The sequence below is a fragment of the Schistocerca piceifrons genome, chromosome 4, assembly GCF_021461385.2.
Source record: "Schistocerca piceifrons isolate TAMUIC-IGC-003096 chromosome 4, iqSchPice1.1, whole genome shotgun sequence".
NCBI lineage: Eukaryota > Metazoa > Arthropoda > Insecta > Orthoptera > Acrididae > Schistocerca > Schistocerca piceifrons.
The window spans coordinates 662,664,979-662,688,787 of NC_060141.1; positions in this window are offsets into that span (position 1 = coordinate 662,664,979).

The following is a 23,809-nucleotide window of genomic DNA, read 5'->3' on the forward strand; positions in this document are numbered from 1 at the left end:
TCCACCTGTCCTTGTTCTCGGCGTCACTGTTATTTGCTACACCCTGTGTAAGTGTTGACACGAGTCGACGACAACGAAATGCAGTCCGTTAATTCCATAATGGATCAGTCGCGTATATACTTTCAGTGTCAGAAGAGAGTAGTCTCTTAAAAATTTACAATGTCGCCCCGCAAAGACCTTGCCTTGAAGCACTGAATGTGCCAAAAAGTATCATTTGAAGACTAAAGGCTTTGGAAAGGATGCCGAGATACGGATAATGATCTCTGTGGACGGCTACAGAATCATAGAGCAGTGCATTTTCAATGAGAATAACTTCTGAGGAGTTTACATGTGCCGAAGTAGTAGTAGTAGTTTCCCACTGTCGGAAGAACTGAGAAATTTTCGATTATGATGTGCATGTGACAGTTCGTGTGCTGCTATGAAGAGCATCATCATCTTTCTTTAGTGGCATTACAGTTTCCAGGTCACATTGTACTATTGTAAAGTGAAATTTATTAGTTATTGACACAGAAAAGTTCGTCACTCGTTTTCCTGGGATATGCATTGTGTAACTACTGAGAAGATAAATAAAGGCTGTAAAACTCTTAAGTTTACCTGACCACACATCTATAATACAATAAACTGTAACAATGTACTCATCAAATCCACTATGTGTAGCTGACCACACATCTATGATACAGTTAAGTCTAACTATGTCCTCATCAAACCCACTTTAAGTGTGTCGGACCATATATCTATAACACTTCATCAAGCCCTGCCACACCACATCATGACTTTAAAACCTGCAGTTAACGTTCAGTCACAAAATGAAATGATAAAATCCCTTTAATTATGTTAAAGAAGATTCTCAGCTTCAATTTAAGCACAACAATAGCAGAGTAGTCTTTCGTTATACTCCAATCAATGTAAAAACGTCATCCACCAACTTGATTTCATTAAACACTTCCACATATGACCAATAAATTCCCGCCAGTAGGAAAGGCAAATAGCACACGTCCAGAAATATGTTGTATAAAAAGTGCACAGCACACGAATACACTCTAAGCTTAATAAGTATAAGGAAGCAGAATAAACATATGTAACTAATACAGTCCCTGTTCATTAATGTATGATCTCAAAGTGCAACAAGCCGGCCGCTGTGGCCGAGCGGTTCTAGGTACTCCAGTCCGGAACCACGCGGCTGCTACGGTCGCTGCTTCGAATCCTGGCTCGGGCATGGATGTATGTGATGTCCTTAGGTTAGTTAGGTTTAAGCAGTTCTAAGTTCTAGGGGAGTGATGACCTCAGACGTTAAGTCCCATAGTGCTCAGAGACATTTGATTTTCAAAGTGCAACAGTTCTCTTCAACTAGTCCGTAACCACTCACGAAATGTGCTTTCAGCATCAAAATAGCAACACAGACATTCAGTAGGATTATAGACACAAGAATTTCTAATAGTTCAACTACGTGCCTGAGGTTACCCACTCTTATTTGCAAACGAATGGAACATTATCTTAAATTTTTATGAGTGACATATAGAGAAAAAGCTTGCAAACAATAAAATAACATAAACAAATAAAGGAAATTTAAGTACACAATAGGCAAAGGTATAAAACTATATCAGATGCCATAAGAGCTTTCTCTGCATAAAAAGTCTGCATCCCTATAGTTTATTACACTGTCCTGACAGCATAGAAGAATGTTAGTTGAAGCTCTTACTGAACAGTGTGTCTACCAGAAGATACCCCAACACTTAATTGAAAAGCAAATCCCCTTGACCAAGGTAATTACGACGTTTTGACAATACCAACTTAATAATCATAAGCACCGCAGTTTCTAATCACACTAGCGGGGGAAGATTTGAATCAGGAGATTCACATGATATAAATCAGATGTAAGACAAGATTTCAGAAAGCTAATGAAACAATCAGAAAACTGCTGTTAAGAGGTCCTGACAGGTTAAGCCAGATATAAGATTACCTATTTACTGTAAATTCAGGTATGACCTAATTTAAGAAACAGGTCCTCTTGTATACAACATTTTGACCAGGAATCCAGTTTAGTAACGCGAAATGACTAAGTCGAAACAAGGCCCCGGGAGTAGATAGCATTCCATTAGAACTACTGATAGCCTGGGGAGGGCCAGCTCTGACAAAACTCTACAATCTGGTGAGCTAGGTGTATGAGACAGGTGAAATATCCTCAGGTTCAAGAAAAATATAATAATTCCAATCCCAAAGACAGCAAGTGCTGACAGGTGTGAAAATTACCGAACTATCAGTTTAATAAGCCACGGCGGCAAAAGACTAACACAAATTCTTTACAGACGAATGGAAAAACTGGGAGAAGCCGACCTCGGGGAAAATCAGTTTGGATTCCGTAGATTCCGTAGAAATCTTGGAACACATGAGGCAATACTGACCCTACGATCTACCATACTCTCCTCAAATTCTGAATGTGGCAGACCTCAAACACAGGGAGCGAAAGGCTATTTACAATTTGCACAGAAACCAGAAGGCAGTTATAAGATCGACGGGCATTAAAGGGAAGCAGTGGTTGGGAAGGGAGTGAGACAGGGTTGTAGCCTATCCCCGATGTTATTCAATCTATATATTGAGCAAGCAGTAAAGAAAACAAAAGAAAAATTGGGAGTAGGAATTAAAATCCATAGAGAAGGAATAAAAATTTGAGGTTAGCCGACGACATTGTAATTCTGTCAGTCAGCAAAGGACATGGAAAAGCAATAGAACGGATTTCACAGTGACTCGAAAGGGGGATATGAGATGAGCATCAACAAAGAAAAACGAGGATAATGGAATGTAGTCGAACTAAATCAGGTGATGCTGAGGGGATTGGATTAGGAAATGAGACACATAAAGTAGTAGACGAGTTTTGGTATTTCGGAAGCAAGATAACTGATGATGGTCGAAGTAGAGTGGATATAAAATGTAGACTGGCAATGGCAAGGAAAGCGTTTGTGAAGGAGAGGAATTTGTTAACATCGAGCATAGATTTAAGTGTCAGCAAGTCTTTTCTGAAAGTGTGTGTGTGTGGAGTATAGCCATGTATGGAAGTGAAACATGGACGATAAATAGTGTGGACAAGAAGAGAATAGAAGCTTTCGAAATGTGGTGCTACAGAAGAATGCTGAAGATTAGATGGGTAGATCACGTAACTAACGAGGAGGTACTGAATATAATTGTGGAGAAGAGGAATTTGTGGCACAACTTGACTAGACGAAGCGATCGTTTGGTAGAACCCGTTCTGAGGCATCAAGGGATCAACAGTTTAGTATTAGAGGGAAGCGCGGAGGGTAAAAACCGTAGAGGGAGACTAAGAGATGAATACACTAAGCAGTTTCAGAAGGTTGTAGGTTGCAGTAGGTACTGAGAGATGAAGAAGGTTGCACAGGATAGAGAACTACATGAAACCAGTCTCTGGACTGAAGACGACGACGACGACGGCAACAACAACAACGCGAAATGGCTGCAAAGAGTTTGTAGAACATTTCCTAGACATTGAAGATTCATATTGTTAGTGCAGCGATTTATAATGGCCACAGAAACGGAAAATTGAATCTAAGCAGGTATCATCAATTATTCCCCATCTCACTAAGCATAAAAGTGTTCAGACAGTTTGGCTTATAGCCACATGCGGAGCAGTGGGCATGCGTACCCAATCTGTTATAACGATTTACAAATGTAAGTCATCGAATAAACACACTTTCTGTAGAACATAGTATTGTGTTTCTTCGGCCTGCGTCAGCACCAAAACTTAACTTTCCCGTTGAAAAGCATGGAAATAAATGTGTAGTATTCGCAGTGATTACTACTGTTGTTAATGTAAATTGCAGTAACAAAATCATAAGGTTTCACCAACTATGGTAGGTAAGACAAGCAAATTGCACTTTAGCATCAAGTTTTTGTATTCCAGTTGCAAGTTGGCTAATCTCTTTCAATAGGAAAATTAATACCAGAGAAAAGTGATTGAAAAGATCATACGAATGTCAATTCATATAACTAACATAGGAAAGATTAAATCACAATGACACATGTGTAACTAGTATCCAGGACACACGTGGCACACAGTGTTCCAAACGTAAGAAAATCAAGCACAGTGTATAATTCATACTATACGCAAAATACTTACAAAGGTTCATTGACACGGACTGTGACAAGACTGACTTTACTGCTCTTCGGATGAATTGACAGCAAACAGTTGCTCTACCGAGAATCGAAACATACTTGCCTCAAAAATACCCAAAGACTCCATATCCACATGTAAGACGCATGTAAAAAGTTGTCGATGGTGTTGAGTCACTGTCATACAGTATTTATGAAAGAATACACCGACATTTGTCGGTATATTACTGCATTATTCTTCTGTACAAGGTAGATTTCCACTTTTACGCCACTATCGAGAACAATGTTCTGAGGTCATTAATACTTCATATCTGGTAAAGACAGCCCAAAGCAGGTAAACATAAGATGCCTTTTTTGTGGTATGTTTCTCACAGTTCGTACCTGGTTGTGCCTTAACATTGGCGCAGCACACCGACGGCTACGAAATCGTTATTCCAGAATGGCCACAGTGGAAGATTATTTGGTGGAAACGTAACCTGGAAGACTGTCCTATCGGATGTCACCAGAGATTGACTTTTAACCTTAACTTATTGCTATTAACCATGTACACGTTTAACTTTTTTGTTCTTCAGTGTCATTTACTACATCGTTATTATTGCGTTAGCTGTCCTATTTTACTACAAACTTTTTATTAATGCTATGTTGAATACAGGAGTTTAAGCGGAATACAACACATAAGCATAACTATCTCTGTTTTTAACCCTTGGATGCATGAGTAGCCGGACTATTAGACCCGTGTCTGAAGTCTGCTTCAAAATGTATCTCAAAATGACAAATGGTTCAAATGACTCTGTTAACATCTGAGGTCATCAGTCACCTAGAACTTAGAACTACTTACACCTAACTAACCTAAGGACATCACAAACATCCATGCCCGAGGCAGGATTCGAACCTGCGACCGTAGCAGTCGCGCGGTTCCAGACTGAAGTGCCTAGAACCGCTCGGCCACACCGGCCGGCTAAGTAGCACCAGTGAACAACATATAAAAATGACAATCGATAAATAAACCCATAACAACCGGAATACCGATATGTAAAACAAAAACGCTAAGTATATACTAAGACGGTATCATCTTAGTATATATATCTAGTTAAGGCCCACCGCCCACTTGACCATCCTCTTCTGTGCGAATGCACAAACAGAGCCCGAACTCTTACGGGAATCGACAACGCGCCGTGAGTAATGACTATAATGGGCGGGGGCACTACGAATGTAGTGCGGGCAATACGTTGAGAATGCGTGTTTCGCGGGAGGCGTGCCAGAGATAAATCCCTGCAGTCGCGCTATCCTCTGTGGCTCAGATGGATAGAGCGTCAGCCATCTAAGCAGGAGATTCCGGGTTCGAGTCCCGGTTGGGGCACACATTTTCATCTGTCCGCGTTGACGAGAATGTGGGTTTCGCGGGAGGCGTGCTGGAGATGAATCCCTGCAGCCGCGCCATCCTATGTGTCCTCGGTGGCGCAGATGGATAGAGCGTCTGCCATGTAAGCAGGAGATCCCGGGTTCGAGTCCCGGTCGGGGCACTGATTTTCATCTGTCCCCGTTGACGTATGTCAACGCCTGTAAGCATCTAAGGGTGTTCATTTTATTGTAATTTCAAAAACGCTAAGTACTTACGCAGCAGCCGAAGAAGTAAGGCTGGTAGCTATCGTGAGGTAACTGATTGCTACATCCCAGTTTCCTCTAACACCACCAACACTCAGGAATCCAAAAATGCTTTCATTTCCTGAGAGGTAATATCGAAGAAATTTTTTTTCCTTTGTCCTAGCAACGCACTGACTTGCTATATTGTTACAATACACAATATCTTGGTGACATTTTTTAAGAGAGATAAAGTGACCCTATTGGAGTACCTCTTACTGGATTATGCGGAATTCAAATAAACAGTTGACTGGAAATCTGCTGAATGGTGGTCGTTCCATCACGACCGATAAAGAAATCAGCAGTTGTAGTCTGTCTCGCCTGATTCTCCACCACATTATTTACGTCAAATCGTAGAAGATGACGATTTTTTATCCCAGGGACCATCAATGTCTGCCTCACTGTCATCATCCTGATCTAAGAGAGCTTCATCTTCAAGCCATTTAGATATTGTTTCAAAATTTTGATAACTTGTGCAGACTTCATATCATGTTCCTTTTTTTTAAACGTAGGTTAATTCTTACAAAGAAGAAAACAGCGACCAGCCACTATTAATACTGCTATTTATTTAGGTAAATAGCGCCGTTACCGGTTTCGAACTGGCAACTTCATCATCAGACGGCTGTTCACAATATTTTCAAGCAACACTTTACATTATCGTCCGTTTTCGATTTTTATTCTTCCACTGTGGCGAGGTATTTTTGGTGTCTTGTTGCCCTACGGTAGAAAACAGTCGACGTAAGTACCATAACCACTTAACCTTAGATATTTATTTACGCTGTATTTCATCGTTTGGAGGTTAGTTATTTTCACATAGGGCGCTTCTGACACTGCTTTCTGCCGTAGGGCAACAAGCCCCCAAAAATACTTCGCCACAGTGGAAGAATAAAAATCGAAAACGGACGATAATGTAAAGTGTAGCTTGAAAATCTTGTGAATAGCCGTTTGATGACGAACTTGCCAGTTCGAAACCGGTAACGGCGCTATTTACCTAAATAAATAGCAGTATTAATAGTGGCTAGTTGATGCTTTCTTCTTTGTAAGAATTAACCTACATTAATTGTACACAGCCACGGTCTCACCATGTCAGTTTTAGACAAAATAGCTTTTTTTCAGGAAGTATCGTAGTTATGCTGTAAATAAAGGATAAATTTCTCATAAGGGTATTCTGTTTATGGAACTAACATTTACTTGTCTTGATCTGTTTTTTTTTCAACAAAGAAATACAGTTACCTTTCAAAATAATATTAGGCTGTATCTTTGTATACTTACTAACATACAACAATGAGCGAAATTTTTCCCAACTGGTAATTATTCACAGAGGTTTAGGAGATGTAATGTGGTGTAATAAGTTAATAATTAGGAATCTATTCGCTTGCACGTTAATAATGTTTCTCCTGTAGATCACCAATTGTATTTCCTAGGAGTACTAAGAACATAAACTAAATAAACATATCTTAGCCAGTAATAGCACTGATACTATTCAAGTTGACAAAGACCATCTTTCCGTCCTGTACACTGCGCTGTCTGTGACGTATTCGTGACACACGGCTGTGCACTGCCGCTCTTCTGTTTCGGAATTCTGTGGTCCGGGTGGCGGCCTGCTTCTGATTGGCCCTCACGTCGCTGCCGAGATGTCGGCGCTCGGCCCCGGTGGCCAAACCGCAGGCCGTGCGACATATTTAATGGGCGCGCCCATTCGCCACCAATTCAGGGTGAGGGTGCATTAGCGGCCCAAATGGCCGCTCAAACATTAACCGAGGGCTAATCACTGTCAATATCCTGCAGCTAGGGCCTCACTCTCAACTCAGCCACTGGCAACCGCGCTACACTGGCCCCAGCAGTAAGACTAACTGTACCTCCACGTTTCTATCCGGCGCTGTGCTGATATCCTCTAGTGATCACTTGTTTCAGATGACGAGCACAGAGGAAAAAGGAGGTAAGTGCTCTTTCCTTTTCTGTCTATGTCTTCGGTACAAACTTTATAGTTGATTGTAAACAAACTTCCTGACGAGCTGGGGATTTGTAAGCATAAACGTAGACCAGAGTTGGATGACAATGCAACATTAACGCACTTTGCTAGCTAGTGCGTGGCAGAAGTTACTTCGTTTACCACTGTCATTCTCGATGAGCTAGAGACTTGAGACTTTCAACATAGCTCAGAACTGAATGACAATATTGAAAGGTGGCTACACTGTGCCACTGCGCCAGAGATTGCGCCAAAGAGTACTATTAAGCCGCCTTCACAGTGCTTGTTGAGAGTTCGTGGCAGTCAGTGGTTGTCGGGAGTTCGTAGAAGTCAGTGCTAGTAGAGAGCTCGTAGAGGACAGTGTGTGTTAAGAGTTCGTGCCGAGATGTGCTAGTGGGCACTGCTTGTCGTGAAGTCGGAGTAAGATGTTGTAGTAAAGAGTGTTGTTCCATGTTTTATGCAGTTATTTGATGGGAGAGATAGCAGATGTTGTTGTAATGATCAGAGTGCATTTCGTGAATATATATGAAGGTAAAAACTACAATGTTCTTTTATTATTTGTGTATCTGAAATAATGTGTCACTACAGGTTCAGTCAACAAAGCATCTGGCTTGTGTTATTGTATTAGAGTGAATTCTGGTTTTCTTGCGTAATTATAGTTTTCTAATTTTCTTTTGTCACGTCAGCATAGTTGGTATTTAAAAATTCTTGTCTTGTTGGAAAAGAACCGTGCCAGATGTGGACGTTGAGTCACACTCCCACATACAGAACAGTTACTCTTGTGCTTATTGGTGTTGTAGGTTTTATAGTTGCTGGGGACTTAATTAATTAACTGTGTTTACGAAAATTTTCTTACATTGTTTGTTGCAGTCAGATTGCGTAATAATTCTAGTCAGGGCCAACCGATTACGAGACAAAGCGTCATCGGACATACAGCTACTAAAAAGAAAAATCATTTTCAATCTTGCATTTAATTAAGCCCCCATGCACGTGGCGACCGCTGCTTCGGATCGTCCCTTGGATTCTTCTGATTGTGAAAATAGTAGACGGTAGTATTGTTGTAGTAATTTTGAGTTTAGTGATTGTAGTCTGTATTGAGTGTGTAGATTTGGTAATTGGCATTCTTCTAATGGTATTTTTCAAAATTTAATTTTTATTGCCTTGTATAAGCGTTTAACAATCCTGTGCAATTATTTCAATTGTTCGTTAATCGTGTTTGAAGGAAACATCTAGTGTGAATAGTATTGTTGGAGATAAAGAGTCATTGTGTGTAATTTCGTACAGTGACGAATCTTTCGTATATTTTGTAAATGATTACGCGATCAATGAAAAAGGCAAAAATGATGAATAGTGAGAATAACGAAATTGTTAACATGGCGAACTCGCCAACAGAGGAAAACAGTATGATGGATAATGAAGTGGAAAACAATGTAATAAGTCGGGAAAATAGTCCGGAACCATTTCAAAATTTTTCTCAATCAGAAAATTCACAGAATCCGAGATTAACGATAGAAGATTCTGAAAGAGTATCGAACACAGATAGCTTTACAGCTATGACGAAGGAAACTGGTTTTGCGGGAAATGTTAGGGGCGAAAATAATTTTGAAACAGTTACCATGGGGCAGTTGATGAGTGCTATATTAAAAATGGAAACACGGTTTGTATCTGAATTAAAAACAGTGGGATCAAGAATAGGAACAATGGCAACAGAGATGGGAACTTTGCGATCTGAAATTAGAACTGAGATGGAAGCAATGACAACACGGTTATGCTCACGAATAGGGACATGTTTCAAAAATACGAATGACGAATCAAATAATGAAATTAGAGAAGAAGTACAACCGATTTTGAAGGCTCACAATAATAGCTTAATTTCAACAGAAATTAGACAAGAGGAACAGGACAGAGAACAGGAAGAAAAAGATCGCGTGATAGTACAGAAATTTTCAGAGTTAAATTTACAAGGTGCACAAGATAAGGAAGAAATAATTGAAGGAACCGAGGAATCCGTACCAAATGACAGAATAAATAACTTAACGCAACAATGTGAACAGTTAACTACGAAATGTGACAACACCGAAACACGAGTCGCGACATTTACAGAAGACGTAAATAGACAGAAAGAACAATTAAGTGACTCATCGGAAAGAGTCGAGGAGATCTCAGATAAATTGACAAGTGTTAGTTTAGCATAAGGGTTTGAAGAAGATAATTTGTTTCATTTACGGGATGCAACAAGAGAGCGCCAGGCGCGCGAACTTGACAATAATCGACTTTCGGACTGGGACAGACGCGGTAGGTCTTTGTCGCCACGAGGCGAAAACTTTGACTATAAACACTTTTTGACTGTCCGGAAATTTAAGATCTTCCGCAATTCTAAGAATGACATACATCCATGTGCATGGCTAGATCAATTTACGTACGCACTTGCGCCAAATTTGCCACTAAGACACAAACTGGAAATTATGTGCAGTTATTAATGTCCTCAGGGGATTCACTACTCTAAGTGAATATGTGCCGTAGCGAGCATAGGGCCCCGAGCTGTAGTGGTGCTATTTCTCTTTTAGTTTTCTGTACCGCTGCCTACTCTTTTACTATTCTTTGCATCTGTCAAAACAACTCTTCGACTATCAATCTATCTAGACAGTAGATAAACAATAACCGGATTTGACTATTTACCTAAATGAGATTTTGAAAATTACTGTTCTAACCTATTAAAGTCCTCAGGGGATTCACTACTCTAAGTGAATATGTGCCGTAGCGAGCATAGGGCCCCGAGCTGTAGTGGTGCTGTTTCTCTTTTAGTTTTCTGGACCGCTGCCTACTCTTTTACTATTCTTTGCATCTGTCAAAACAACTCTTCGACTATCAATCTATCTAGTGAGTAGATAAACAATAACCGGATTTGACTAATTTACCCAAAAGTGACTTTGGAAATTACCATGTGGAGTTACTGTATCTTCAGCAGCATTCATTCGTAGCTTAAACGAAATTTTACCTGTTTATATTCGTGACAAATTTATTTCATATGTTGACTTGACATTCTTATTGCTAAACGTTCTTGGAGTGAGCACAGCAAAATTTTGGATTCATTATTACGTATTTTTGCACGAGTTGGCATTACAGTAAACTTGGAAAAATCTGAATTTGGTCGTTCTCAGGTGAAATTTCTCGGTCACATTATTGCTACAGAAGGTATTCTTCCTGATCCAGAGAAACTAGATGCTATTCAGTTCGCAATGACATTCTTTTTAAACGAAAATCGGTCGACAACTCCGTTTGGTTAGTTTGTATTCCTGATGAGTGGGTCAATAAATTGATTTGGTATACGCATTTCAGTTATGCACACTTTGGTCCCAGAAAATGCTTTCATAAATTACGGGAAAATTGTTACTTCAGTAATATGGAAAAACGTATTCGATCTGTTCTTGCCAAATGCAAATTATGTCAAATGGCTAAGCCTCCAATGATTTCTCACAGAGCACCGTTGTTTCCCATCATTCCAGCGAAATTAAAGGAGATGGCTGCAGTCGATTTGTTCGGTCCAGTGGTTCGTTCTACTAATGGTTTTGCGTACATTTTCGTAGCAGTGGAACTGACCTCAAAATATGTGTGTTTTACACCTTTACGCAAAGCAACAGCTCGTTCAGTATCTAATGCTTTCATCAAACATTTTCTTAAAGAAGTCGGTCATGTTGATAAGGTAATATCAGATAATGGATCACAGTTTCGTTCTAAAATTTGGCTTCGTACTCTACAGCGTCGTAAAATTAAACCAATCTTCATCTCACTTTTTCACCCTCAATCTAACGCTTCAGAGAGATGGATGAAGGAAATCAATAAATTGTGTCGTCTTTATTGTCATCAGAATCACTGAACTTGGGATCAGTATCTTCATATTTTTCAAAACATCCTGAATGAACTTCCTAATGATTCAACTTCTTTACCGCCTATAATGGTATTAAAAAACAAAGCACCGACAAATCGCATTTCTGAAATCGTTCCATTTCCGTCTTCAAGGAAACTGCGGCATTCTGAAGTTGTCAACCTGGCTCTACGAAATATTGCGTCTGCGGCTGCTAGAAGAGAGAAATCAGCGAAACGTCCTGGTCGTTTAAAAATTTTTTCAGTTGGTCAAAAGGTATTAATTAAGTCCCACCGTTTGTCTCACAAAGGAAAAGGCTTGTGTCGCAAATTTTTTCTGCTTTATAACGGTCCATATAGAATTCGTAAAATTATTCATGATAACACTGTCGAAGTAGAAACTCTTAAATCTCGACGCTCTAAGGGAATACATCATATATCTAACGTAAAAATTTTTGTGGAATGACATACTTGTGAGAAACCAACAGTTTACGTAAACACGGAGAATGCAAGAGTACCGCGCTGTGTTTTGGCGGCGGCACATACTCAAAGCAACAGTGAAGTCTGCGCGCCGCACGAGGCAGTCGTTGACCGCAAACAATGACTTCCTACGTCACGCGCCTACAGCTGATCGAGCGCTCAGTGCGAATGCACTGACAGCCGTAAACAAATACACAGTTTAATTTCTCCGATTAAATTCAGTATAAAGCTATAGTGACTTGATGAATTATGTTATTAACATTCAGTATTTTTCAGGATACGGTTGTATAAAATATTTAAGAACTTCAGGTAAATTCTGTGTGTCTCCGACGTTAAGACGACTTGCTATCGAGAAATTTTCAGGAAGAATGTAATTTCGAAGAGGAAACTAATTAACTAAAAAAAAAAAGGTAACTATTAATTGAGTTTATTTTCAGGTAACAAATTTCCACTTAGGTACGTACTTTAGACGTAATTTGCTGCTCGCGATTACGTGATTCATACTTTGTGCTAATTTCATGTTCTATGAATTTACGTGTAAAGCGACGCGCTTGCGCACAATTGCTGATTTTTGTCAATGTTTATTAATGAACAGGGTTGTTATTTGTATATATTATGCATCGCTTGGCTGCTATGCTTTTTCACTGATGTCATATTTTTCTATTATGTGCCTGCTGTGCTTATTTATTTAAATTATAATTGTCACCTGATTAGTTGTGCTGATATGTATGTAAGTTATACTTTGTGATTTATCTGCTTGCGCCTTCATGTTTACTTATTAGGATGACACATGAACATTTATTTGCTTATGCTGATATGATGCTAATGACCTGTTTATTACGTAAGATATATGTTTACTGCTATGCGTATGGATTACATATTTACACATTTCTGTTTTGTTGCCATAACTGCTCTTTAATTTGGTGTATAGAAATGCTGATATACTGTGTATCAACATAGAGTTTAGGTCACACTATTGGATTAATTATAGATTGTTCGCTTGGCAGAGCCTCGTTGTAGGAATTGTGCTGCATCCACTTGTTGACATTCTGTTCTCTACTGGTATATTTACTCGCTATTGCATGTTTTGCTTACGCTCAGTGCCTTATATTTTTAAGATAAGAAAATGAACTGCTATAATTCGACGAACGACATTAGTACAAGAAAGTCATAGAAGTCACATGAGCTGAGGTTTTATGGAAGCTGTATAAATTTATGCTAATAGGAAGGAAGCTAACGACATGACAGACCAAAACTAGGTTTAGACCATTGACAGTATCACACTGCATTTTCGTGAGCGATTGAAATAGGAAGTGACACTTGACACAAAAAATACTCCACATGTTTGCTTCTGCTATGATTCTTGAAGTGGTGTACACACTGTGAAACATTATGATTACTCACACTCCGTAATCGTACTTAATTACTGAGAGTTATTCGAACTAAGTCTGTTAGAGGTCATGTATGCATTTCTTTGTTTATAATTTATAATGAGTAGAAAATTTGGGTCAGATGGATTACACAGAGGTTGTGTGTGGACAATGTGTCTTCGGATTGTATGGGATGCTGAATTGAAGTTGCATTAGGATTTTATCTGTACTTGTTCGAGGAGACTGACTAGAGGAAAGAGTTGTTATGGAAGTGAAATGATATTGGTGCTGAGGTTTATATTTATCGACGTATTATTATAGGTATTGAGAGTATATGAAGTTGATGATTATTGGAGTTTTTGTGGACAAGAGGTAAGGTAAATGATATTGATGATAAGAGTTACATGTATCGACGTATTGAAGAAGTATTAGTGACGTATTGAGATTAAGTTGATGATTATTGGAGTTTTGGTGTATAAGAGGTAAAGTAAGTGAGGAGCATATTTTTTTGTTGGTCTTATGGAACAAGGAGGATGAAGATAGCAGACTAGAACATTAAAATAGAAGGAAGATAGTCTATACACACACTTTGTTAAATAACTAAGCAGTATATACTTTTTTTTGAAGAGAGGAAGTAATTGCATATCGTGGCTCACTGACAGATGTTCAACAACAGTACATTTTGATCTGGCTTGGCAAACATTGGTCTTGACATGATGACTATGACGTTGACTAACTATTATTGACTATTATACATTGCTGCCAGTACTACTTGATACACATGATGAACATCAGATTTAGACAGAATTTCATTTACACAATTAACACTATTCAATTACACAGTAGTACTTAATGTGGATGAAAGATGAGTGAGTGTGTTCTGTGTGTTTTCCTTTACTAATCCTACCCACTTATCTCCTAAATATTATTTTATTTGTTTGTAGTGGCTTGCACTGACACCCATGAATATTATAGGTTTACTGGTATTTGTGTATTGTAATAGTTAATAGGACAATTATCTGATATCATTTGTGTGTTTGTTATGATTTGTATGTTACTGTAAAAGCACTGTATGTGTATTCAAACTATTGTTCATGCCTGGACTGTCTGATTAGTGAAGATAAATATTCTGAACTGTTACCTGCACTTTTCAACATGATGTGTGACATTTGGTCGTGTTTAATTTCTGCTGATGAACTGTGTGATCAGTGATTGTAAAAAAAAATTATGGACTGTTACTTGTACCTTTTCTTCATGATTGGTGCCACTAGGACATGTTTAATTTCTGCTCATAAACTCTGATAAACAGTGTGATCAGTGCTAGTGAATTTTTTGGAACTGCTTCTACTGAAATGATGTCACTTGTTGGTGTCTGCACCTGCTCTCAATATTGCTGGGTGCCACTGATGGACTGCTTCTACTGAAATGGTGTCACTTGTTGGTGTCTGCACCTGCTCTCAACATTGCTGGGTGCAACTGATGAACTGTTTTTACTGAAATGAAGTCACTTGTTGCTGTCTGCACCTACTCAACATTGCTGGGTGCCTCTGATGGACTGGTTCTACTGAACTAATGTGACTTGTTGCTGGGTGTACCTGCTAAACTCTACTGGGTGCAACTGATGGACTGCTTCTACTGAAATGATATCACTTGTTGGTGTCTGCACCTGCTCTCAACATTGCTGGGTGCAACTGATGGACTGCTTCTACTGAAATGGTGTCACTTGTTGGTGTCTGCACCTGCTCTCAACATTACTGGGTGCAACTGATGGACTGCTTCTACTGAAAAGATGTCACCTGTTAGTATCTTTTTTTTGTATAAACTAATCATTGAAAGTATTTTATGTGAACATTTGTATAAACTGATTTTTTGTATATTGTGTAGACTACTATGTAAAGTCACATGTATGAAAAGAAGTTGTATTGCTTGCTGTATTTCATATGTTAGGTTAGTGAAAGGTCAGTGCAAAGCCAAAATTTTTAACTAATTATGTGATACTTAGGTATTAATGTTATCTTTTATTTTTGTCTGTATTTTTCTGGACGAATTTGGTGGTATTTTCACCACCAATGCTGGCAAAAATACCATCAAATTCTGGCCTGTGGAGGAGGGGCATATGAAAGGTGGCTACACTGTGCCACTGCGCCAGAGATTGCGCCAAAGAGTACTATTAAGCCGTCTTCACAGTGCTTGTTGAGAGTTCGTGGCAGTCAGTGGTTGTCGGGAGTTCGTAGAAGTCAGTGCTAGTAGAGAGCTCGTAGAGGACAGTGTGTGTTAAGTTCGTGCCGAGATGTGCTAGTGGGCACTGCTTGTCGTGAAGTCGGAGTAAGATGTTGTAGTAAAGAGTGTTGTTCCATGTTTTATGCAGTTATTTGATGGGAGAGATAGCAGATGTTGTTGTAATGATCAGAGTGCATTTCGTGAATATATATGAAGGTAAAAACTACAATGTTCTTTTATTATTTGTGTATCTGAAATAATGTGTCACTACAGGTTCAGTCAACAAAGCATCTGGCTTGTGTTATTGTATTAGAGTGAATTCTGGTTTTCTTGCGTAATTATAGTTTTCTAATTTTCTTTTGTCACGTCAGCATAGTTGGTATTTAAAAATTCTTGTCTTGTTGGAAAAGAACCGTGCCAGATGTGGACGTTGAGTCACACTCCCACATACAGAACAGTTACTCTTGTGCTTATTGGTGTTGTAGGTTTTATAGTTGCTGGGGACTTAATTAATTAACTGTGTTTACGAAAATTTTCTTACATTGTTTGTTGCAGTCAGATTGCGTAATAATTCTAGTCAGGGCCAACCGATTACGAGACACAGCGTAATCGGACATACAGCTACTAAAAAGAAAAATCATTTTCAATCTTGCATTTAATTAAGCCCCCATGCAATATACTACACTGAAGCTTCAGAGAAACTGGTATAGGCATGTGTATTCGCATATAGAGATATGTAATACGGCTCTGCGGTCGGCAACGCCCATATAAGACAACAATTGTCTGGCGCAGTTGTTAGATCGGTTATTTCTGCTACAATGGAAGGTTATCAAGATTTAAGTGAGTTTGAACGCGGTTTTACAGTCGGTGTTCGAGCGATGGGACAGAGCATCTACGAGATAGCGATGAAGTGGAGATTTTCGCGTACGACCATTTCACGAGCGTACCGTGAATCCGGTAAAACATTAAATCTCCGACATCGCTGAAAACGGAAACCACGACGACTGAAGAGAATCGTTCAACGTGACAGGAGTTCAACCCTTCCGCAAATTGCTGCAGATTTCAATGCTGGTCCATCAACAAGTGTCAGCGTGCGAACCATTCAAAGAAACATGATCGATATGGGCTTTCGGAGCCGAAGGTCTAGTTGCGTGCCCTTGATGACAGCATGAAAGAAAGAAGCAAGAAGAACGCCTCGCCTGTGTCCGTCTACACCGCCATTGGGCTGTTGATGACTGAAAACATGTTGCCTGGCCGGAGGAGTCTCCTTTCAAATTGTATCGAGTGGATGGAAATGTACGGGTATGGGGAGAACCTGATTCATCCAATAACCCTGCATGTCAGCAGGAGACTGGTCAAGCTGCTGGAGGCTCTGTGATGGTGTGGGGCGTGTGCAGTTGGAGTAATATGGGACCCCTGATGCGTCTAGATACGACTCTGACAGGTGACACCTGTCTGTGCATTCCGACGGACTTTGCGATTCCAGCCGGACAATGTGACGCTACACACGTCCAGAATTGTTGCAGAGTGTCTCTAGGAACACTCTTCTCGGTTTAGACACTTCCGCTGGCTACCAAACTCCCCTGACATGGGCTGCGTGGTGTAGCCGTGCCGTCTAAGGCGACCTGTCACGGTTCGCGTGGCTCCTCCCGTCGGAGGTTCTTGTCCTCCCTCGGGCATGGGTGTGTGTGTGTTGTCCTTAGCGTAAGTTAGTTTAAGTTAGTTTAAGTAGTGTAAAAGCTTAGGGACCGATGGACTCAGCACTTTGGTCCCATAAGATCTTACCACGAACTTCCAATTTTTCCCCCCTGACATGAACATTATTGAGCACATCTGGGATGCCTTGCAAAGTGCTGTTCAGAAGAGATCTCCATCCACTCGTACACTTACGGATTTATGTACAGCCCTGTAGGATTCATGATGTCAGTTCCTCACTACTTCAGACATTAGTCGAGTCTATGGTACATCGTTCTGCGGCACTTCCGCGTGCTGGCAGCGGTCCTACACGATATTAGGCAGGTGTACCAGTTTCTCTGTCTCTTCAGTTTATTAGCTCGCTTTCTTGTCTTGCGTACGATGGAGGGTACTTTGCGTGTAACTTCTTTTTACCGCATTCTCTGTTCCAGTTGAAGCTGTTAGTGGTCTGCTACAGACGATAGTATAATTAACGAACTTTAATTAAGGTGATTACTGGAGCAGATCAGTTCTCCGTTCCCCGCAAGCGGTGAGATCTGTTATGCACCTACCTGTCAGCTGCTGTCCCGATCGCGGCTAGCACCGAACTTCGCTTTGTACGCCCTTATATACACTACATATATACTCTTATTATGCAGCGGCCTGAAGATGGCGTGGTGAAATGTCCGAACTGGTAATCAATAAAATAAAATAAATTAACATCTCAGTTACACGGCTGATGTCCCCTGACCATAATGAATCAACAGAGATTGAACTTCTTTTCTTCTAGGAGTTCAGTCGATTGTTAATTGGAGTAATGAACGGAACAACAGGGGAAGCTCCAGACCAGAGAAATTGCGTCCGTTCTCGTAAAATCAAAGTCTATTGTATTTCCAACACCACACGAAAAGAAGGTGAGGCAGCCTGAGTTAAAAGCGTGACGGTACATTTATACAAAGCAGTTCCTGTCTCTTCTTGCTGCAGGTCAAGAATATTTCACAGAAAATATTCAGTCAATAGTAAAGCCTTGAATTAGCTTGATCCAGCTCCTGAACTATGAGAGAATGCGAGGAGAGAAACTGCGGTTGCCGTTGATTATCGGCAAGGAAGGTAACGGAAGCGCGGGCAGGTCATACAATTATTCAATAATCATCTTAAATACTAGGCGTGCCGAACGATCATCAGCATAACTGCGAACGCCGGTGAATATAGAAGCTGGCAGTACTTACTATGATCTTGCGAATGGAAAGACCACGGTGGAAAATGGTGGACTAAAGTTACTTAGTGTGACGGGAATTCGGCGGAAACGACGTATGTCATTCCGCGGCGAGTAGCCGTGGTCTGAATTTGCAGTTAATGGCTGGCTAGGCTCTGCCGATAATCGCCACCTTGCGGTATTGTGGATTTAATTGAATCTGCGCTCCGAAAATTCGTCCGCTCCTACAAGCCCCTAGTCCGCTGGTTAGTCAAGCCGACGGTGGTCTCCTGTGGTCGATGGAAATTAATTTGAGATCGTATAATTAAACATTAATTACAACGGTTTTACAGATAACTGTTTTATCAGCTGGAGCAGCATATCAAATGGAAGGTAATTTAACGAACAACCCGAATCTTGAGTCAATATTGTTGATATAATTTAATGTGCGCTCTCCTATTGTCACTGAGCTGTACCACGTGACAGTATAGGCTGGTGAAAGGCACTGCGGCCAGTCCACGGAAAGGCTGCACTCTACACAACAGCAAATGGCCCATGACAAGGACGGTTGCTGTTAAGCCTCTGTATGCTTTCGACTCTAATTTTTAGCTTCTTCATCTTTCCATGAGATATACATAGGAAAAAGCAACATATTGGTCCAGCCAGGTGAAGACAATCGGAAATAAATCTGAATTTTGTCACATGACTACTGTAAACTCATCAAAAAGTTCGAAATCGATAACAAAATTCCGTAGACACAAGACATGAAGCGCGAAAATAATGATTTAAATAAAATGTATTTTAATATACCACGTTTCTAAACCAGATACCAAAGTAAAATATTATTTCTCTAATCCCCATAAGGTCTCATGATCCCTCATAAATATATATCTGAAATTTGTGATTGGAATTTTTAATAGCTATCAAAACACTTGTACGATTCAAAACGCAAGGTATGGGGCACGTACAATACATAACTTAAGCATGAATAGTTCACCTCCTTATTTCCACACTAATTCATGGCCTCCAAACTTATCTATTGCATGTGGTTCACATTTTCGTTTCAAATCTCAGAAGTACTTTTATAATTATTACAAATTCACAATCACAAATTTTCTGGGCTATTTATATGGGTTTACAAATATATTTTTGAATACGAGAAATTATATCATAACCTAAAGTCTGACTTAAAAATCACAGGTATGCTAAAATTTATTTTTATTTAAATAATTATTTTTTTGTCAAACTGATTTTGTACCCGATTGTGTAGCTTGAGCTCTGTACATGCATTGCACAAATGCTTCACGGAAGGAAGAGGTTAATAAAATGTTTTCTGTTTTAATATATACACATGTACAAGGCAAAAGGAATTCTAGCACGTTTTTTGAGAAATTTCCCACTGGAGCATACTACCAATGGAAAATTTAAAATTTGTAGCAGATGGCATAATGATTCTAATGTCGACAGTGTACATTTCCTGTAAGGACCTCGATGACAAGGTAAGAGAAATTAGGGCTCGCATGAAGCCATGTTGGCTGTCGTTTTATCCTCGTTCTATTTGCGAATGACTAGTAGTGGTACAAGATACCGTCCACCATCACCATACAATGTCTTGGATGGGATGTATGTAGATGTAGATTTCATTTGGAGCTAGCCAACCTGTATTTCGTTAAAAAATACAGTTTTTTTATTATGTAGATAACTATCACGCTAGATTCCTTTGATACAACTGAATAAAGCGAATTTTATGTCATACCCTTTCTTCTTTCGTTTTTTGGAAAGCATCGTCAGTGGCATGTTTTGAACATAACGTAAAGAAAACAAGTGTACATTGCCGTAGTATGCCACCAATGAAAATTAGAATGACACAAAGTGAAGAACAGCTCTAGAACTGGAACAAGAACTCACACATAGTACCAATACAAACACAGCCACCGACAATCGTAAAGGTGAAAGGTCACAATACGTTTTCTCTGCGAAACCCAAAGACTGTTATGTTAGTGACATATATTTTCAAAGTAATGAATAATTTTTTTACGTTTCACAGTAGCTTTCTGTTGTTGTCCTTAGTAACATTTAAAACCCTAGAATTACCAAATTACGTTTTTGTACATATAATTTGGCATTACGTATTTGTCTCCTGACCAGACTTATGTCACACTAGCATCGATTGTGATCCCCGTTTATCACAAAAATATTTGTACACCCACTAAAATATGTGCGACACATAGTACGTTTTTAACATGTGATTTGGTATTGCTTCTTTGTCTCCTGACCAGGTTGATATCAAACTATCATCTAGTACAAACATGTTACTACACAAACTAAAAGACGTGCGATTTCTCCAACGTGTATGTACTAATAAAGATAAATGAAAGCTTATGGATCAGGATGTTGTATTATGAATCATTGTGTTCCATCTATTAGCTATTTGCAATTCTCAAAATAATTGATAATGTGAGTTGTAATCACTAACAAGAGGCTTCCGAGTAAACGAGTTCCGATAGAATGCTTTGTACGGCTGATTTTACTGTATTTCCTTCTAAAATACTGTTGAAAATTGTTAATATTTACTTGATAGAAAAAAGAAAAAATTAAGAAAGTGGATTTTAGTCCCTCACTTTTTGTTCCTTAGTTGTATCAAATGCGTTGGCTCTCTGTCACTGCGTTTCACACACCTACGAGCAACTAGCTGTTGATTCCTCCTGCCTCTGTTCGTTGCCATTCGCAACAATATTTTATAGCCCTCTGAACACGTATGTCTACTTTAATAATTTTCATACCATTTCTTAATTCCCCCTGGTTTTGGATGAGTGGGAACAGGGAAACAACATCACTGAAACATACGTTGTATATAAGGATGCGGTACCCGAAGGAATGCAGCAAAAGAAACAAATAATGTGGTTTTGTTGCTTGAAGATAAAAGTAATAATTGGAAAACCATCATGGGAAATCCAGAAACGGAGGAAGAGGAAAGTCATGAAGGAGGATAATGCTATTACAGAATCAATTTAACCCATCGCCTTCACTGACGAAGAGAATTAATTAGGACTTGCATATACCAAAATGGTTTCTGAAGGAGGACGTAACTGTGCAGAGGACTGAGTTGTTCAAATCATCAAATCAGACAAATGTGAGGTGTCCTGAAAGGAACTAGTTGTTTAGGCTTCATTAAGTAAGAGATTACTTTATGGAATGTCATGTTATAAAATAATAACATTATAATGTATAATTTTTTACTTGTAAACCAAGTTTTTGCAAATTTTATAATTTACAATTTTTGGTAACGCTGACTGTCTTAATAAATCATGTGTACAGTATAGTATGAAAAGAGGTTTGTATTATGCTTGTAAAGTTAAATAATGTAATATTTATTTTTGCCAGTATGTGACTTCGCCTAGTTGGCAACTTGGTGTGAGACTTTTGATACATAATCCGTAAAAACGCGTAATACACAGAAAAATATTGATTAACTTAGAATCCTTAGTTGTGCCACACAACTCATTATAGGTTCTATCATAGTTTAATGTATACAATTTGCTTAAAGCTCTAGAAATCACGGTCTTCGAGAATCAATGTCTCGATATGATGTTGTCTGGCTGGGATAAAACCTTTTATTTCCACACATGCAGCTTCTAATCAAACTGCTTGTCTATGGAGTATCTTCTCAGTAGTGCTACTAGATTTGCGGTTTCCTGTCAGAAAAGTCATAGTTCGTAGCAACTGACAGGAGATCATTCAGTGACGTTTGCAATTGCACCAAGGAAGTATTATAGGTGATTTGTTGTTTTAATCTACAGAAACGCCGTAGGAGGAAATCTGAGCAGCTCTCTTAGAATGTCTGCAAATTGTGCTGTCGTATGTCGTCTAATAAAGTCATCTGAAGAGCAAAAAGAATTTCAAAATGATTTAGTCAAGATATCTGCATGGTGCGAGAAATGGAGCTGTACCCTTAACAATAAAAAAAGGGATCATCCACAAGAACAGGAAAAAATTCCTTTAAATTACAGATACACTTTAAATAACACAAATTTAATGATTGTAGCTTCAGCTAAATGCCTACGGATTGCAATTACAAACAACTTGAGTTGGAACCATCACACAGGAAGTGTTGTGGGGAAGACGAACCAAAGACTGCGTTTTATTTGGATAACACTTAAACGATGCAAAAATTTGCTAAAGAGACTGCGTACACTACGCTTATCCGTCCATCTCTTGAATTCTGCTGCACGATATGGAGTCCTTATGGGGTAGGAGTCACGCAGGACATCGAAAAAGTTCAAAGAAGCGCAGCTATTTTTGTAATATCACAAAACAGGGGACAGAGTGACATGGATGTTATAAGCAAAATGGAGGTGGAAATGATTAAAACAAAGGCGTCGTTCGTTGTGGCGACATCTTTCCAGGAAATGTCAACCAGCAACTTACTCTTCCGAGTTCAAAAAATAGTTTTTTTACTTATGTCTATATGTGGTGGAATGACTATCGTAATAAATTGAAATCAGAGCCCTCATAGAAAGGGTTAGGTGTCCATTTCTCCACTTGCTATTCAGCACGGAAACGGCCGAGAAAGAGTAGGAAAGTGGTCCTATAAACAATCTACCATGAACACTCTGCCAAACGTGAGTTTCAGAGTAGTCATGCAGATGTATATGTAGATGTAGAGATAATCAGCGTACAGTCTCGTTAGAATAGAAATAAAACTGAAAGAAATGTAGAGCTCATCGACAACATTCACTTTAGAAATATGGCTCTGAGCACTATTGGACTTAACTGCTGAGGTCATCAGTCCCCTAGAACTTAGAACTACTTAAACCTAACTAACCTAAGGACATCACACACATCTATGCCCGAGGCAGGATTCAAACCTGCGACCGTAGCGGTCGCGCGGCTCCGGCCTGTAGCGCCTAGAACCGCTCGGCCACTTAGGCCGGCTGTCACTTTAGATTCAAGAAAAAGCTCTCAGAGGGCAAGTAACGCTAACTAGTTTGGTTGAGACCTAAAATTTAGGTAATCGGTCAACAAAATTGTCCCGGTTTTATATATCACAAACACTTCCTTTTTTGTTTACCGGTATTGAAATTTTATCCCCACACGTCACAAATGGGCAGGGGGATGGGCTGTCAGTGGTACAGCCAACGCGTTCTTCAGCCGACTGATAATATAAAATTAAACGAGACGAAAAATAAGAAACAAATATCGAGATATTTATGTTGAATTTAACACTGTTTAAAGGTGAAAAATAAAATGGATGGTTATAGACATATGATAGAT